The sequence below is a fragment of the Trachypithecus francoisi genome, unplaced genomic scaffold (genome assembly GCF_009764315.1).
Source record: "Trachypithecus francoisi isolate TF-2019V2 unplaced genomic scaffold, Tfra_2.0 Lachesis_group1, whole genome shotgun sequence".
Lineage (NCBI taxonomy): Eukaryota > Metazoa > Chordata > Mammalia > Primates > Cercopithecidae > Trachypithecus > Trachypithecus francoisi.
Window position 1 is genome coordinate 21209532 of NW_022681454.1, and position 3531 is coordinate 21213062.

Sequence of the window (3531 nt, forward strand, 5' to 3'; positions counted from 1 at the left end):
AGGGAGCTATGTATTCACAGTTAGAAAATGATGCCTGTTAGATTTTCCATTAGAGTGTGTTTTAGCGTTGCCTGCAGAAATAAACCATATTCTTATTACATTTATATATTCACATGCTTTTCATTCAAAACTGATTTTATGATTTGATACATGTGCATCTAGTCAATCTCATTACATTGAAACAAGACAATTGGAAAGAGACACATACTGCTGAGAGATAATATAAGATACCCAGAATACAATCTGGGTTTAATACTGACTCTGACACTTTTGAGTTCTGTGATCTTATAGATGTCAGTGTATTTAATGTTTCTGGTTCCAAGGTTCTCATCTTCTTATCTCTAAATGAAACTAAAAATTATATAAAATTCATAGAACTATCATGAATATGTCAGCAGGCTAATTGTTCTTCATATGGCCCACCTCAGGGACATCCCTCTCTCCATATACAAGACAGTCACTAAATGCTTGAAGGGGTCAAGTTTCTTTTGGAATATATGTACTCTATAGGCAAAGTACATGCATGCTTAGTTCTGTCTGTACTTTGCCTATAGAGTATGTATATACTCTACTATACTATACTAGAGTACGTATATACTCTACTATACTATACTAGAGTATGTATATACTCTACTATACTATACTCTACTATACTATAGAGTATATACGTACTCTATAGGCAAAGTACAGACAGAACTAAGCAGTATAGGAACAGAGGTAAGCATGAGGATGTCAAATATGGGAAGTCCCAGAAAACATTAGAAAGGCATATCTGTGGTAACAGGCCATGTATACTGTAAACAAATTAAAGCAAATTTCTGAAGGGCCTGGGAAGTACCAGCTGCCATCTTGGCCATGTGTAATGAATAAATTGCAGTCTCTTTCCTCCTATTAATTTGAAATTCTAGCTCTCCTACTCCTTTGCTGTGGCCAAGGTTAAGAACCACAGAGACAGAGTTATAGAGCACTCTTTTATCTAGACTCCAAATTTGTACAATGGCTTGCAACAAGGCTGAGTTGTCAGGAGTATGCCAAAGGCTCCAGCTGTGGAAAAGCTGTAAGGCTGTTCAGGAAGAAGGGCTAGAATTTCCCTTTCCATGTCATGCAGACATTGTCCCACATTTAATATAATGACCCTAGTTCAGGATTCAACCAGCTCTAATACATCTCTCTTTCCAATAACGAAGTGCTTCCTGGATTCAGATTCAGAAACTCAGCACAGTTATATCTGGCACCTATCATGTCAAAAATAAATGAGCACAGACGAATACAGGAAGGTTCAGTCAGAAGAATGGAGGAAAAAGACAGCAAAAATACCTTCTAAATTCTTTTCTAAGCAGTAATCACTTTTACTTTGGGGAACACCACCAGCAATCTAGTATTTTTTAAAGGATATATTTTCCTACAGAAAAGTGTTGGACTTTTCCAGGTTAGGAATATCTGAGAACACATTTCTCAGCTTACGACTTCTGTATGTTTAAACATAAACATAAATACATAAACATCTATATATTTAAATATAGAGCGGTAGATACACACCTAGTTTTTTTAAAGGATATATTTTCCTAAAGAAAAGTATTGAACTTTTCCAGGTTAGGAATACCGTAGAACACATTTCTCAGCTTATGACTTCTATACTTTTAAATATAAATGTAAATACATAAACATCTATGTTTATAGAGAGGTAGATACACACATATGTATATAAGGAGATAGTCATTATTCCATATACTCTGTAACTCAAGCTGAGGGATAAATGTTTGGAGACTAAAGTCAACCATAATAGTAAATAAATGGACTGAAAGTCTATGTGAGTGAAATGGTGAAATAGTTTGACATAAAAAAGCTGTTACTATTTTTCTGATTATTTGCTACTGTGACTATTCAGACTTAAAAAAAGAAAACAAATAAATCACAAAATTATTTTATATGTTTTAATTCAATGATGGGCTTTAAACAAGATGCATTTATTAATATAAAAGGAAGGAATTTTATTATATCATGACTACAGGTAATTTTATATGGTGGTTTTCAGGACATCTTTTGAGTTGAGGAACATATTGTTTACCACAAGTAAAGGGCTATAAAGTGTGTAAAAAACATAAAGCAAAGAGTGAAGAAAACATATTGCAACCCAGATGACAATAGGTTAATTGCATTACCATCTAAAGCACTCATTTAATATAAAAAAGGTTGAAAACTTGATTGCCAAATGGGTAAAAGACAAGAATAAAGAGCTCACAAAAATGCAATAGTTTATGAACAGATAGATATAACAGAAGAAATCCAAATTAAAACAAAAAGTACTGTACCATTTTTCTTTTTTCCTATTGGCAAAGATAAAGTATTGGCACATAAGAAAATGAGCAGTGTTCTACATGACTAAAAACGAGCATCCAAAAAGTTGTCAGTACTATCAAAATTAATATGCATGTAGACTTCCATCTAGAAATTCTACTTCTAGAAATTCATCCAACATGTTTATACATATACATGCACAAAGGTATTTAAAACAATGTTCTTTCCAATATTGTTACTTCAAATTTAAAAGACCAGAAATAACCTGAGTGTTCAATAATAGTAGACTGATCTCATAAATTGTGGTTTATAGTGCAATTAAATACTATGTGAACATAAAGAAGAATATTATGGTGAAATGGAATGCTAAGTTAAATAAATAACAATGTGTTGTGTGTAATATACTGAATTCTACATTAAATTTTTTTAAAGTCAGTATGTAACATTACTACTACTAAGATATATCTGCATCATGAACCTCTGATATGATGCAGACAGACCTGGAATTCTTGACAAAGATATATCAATATCTAATCATGAGAAACAGAGGAACTCAAATTGATAGACATCTTCCAACGTCACTAACTAGAACTCATAAAAAAAATCAGTTATGAAAGATAAGGAAAGACTGAGAAACTGCCCAAGTCTAAAGGAGACTGAGCCCCAATAACTTCAATTGTATCCTGGAATAGAAAAAAAGACACTAGCACAAGACATTGGTGAAATTTAAATGTTATGTTGTCAACTTATTATTATTATTGACCTGATATTAATTTTTTGGCTGTGATAGTTGTACCATTGTTCTGTAAGTTGTTAGCATGAGAGGAAATAACTAAAATATAATATATACATGAACTATCTGCACTATAATTGTAACTTTACAGTAAATCTAAAATTAATTCACAATAAAATTTAAAAAAAAAAAAGAAAAAAAGTGGGTATGGTGGCTTATGCCTGTAATCCCAGCACTTTGCGAGGCCATGGTGGGTGGCTTGCTTGAGCCCAGGAGTTTGAGACCAGCCTGGGTAATGTGGCAAAACCCTGTCTCTACAAAAAATACAAAAATTAGCTGGGTGTGGTGGTGCACACCTGTAGTCCCAGCTACTTGGGAGGCGGAGGTGGTGGGAGTATCACTTGAGTCTGGGAGATGAAGGTTGCAGTAAGCCACTGCACTTCAGCCTGGGCAATACAGCAAGACCTTGACTCAGACAATTTTTTTTTAGTCATCACAAG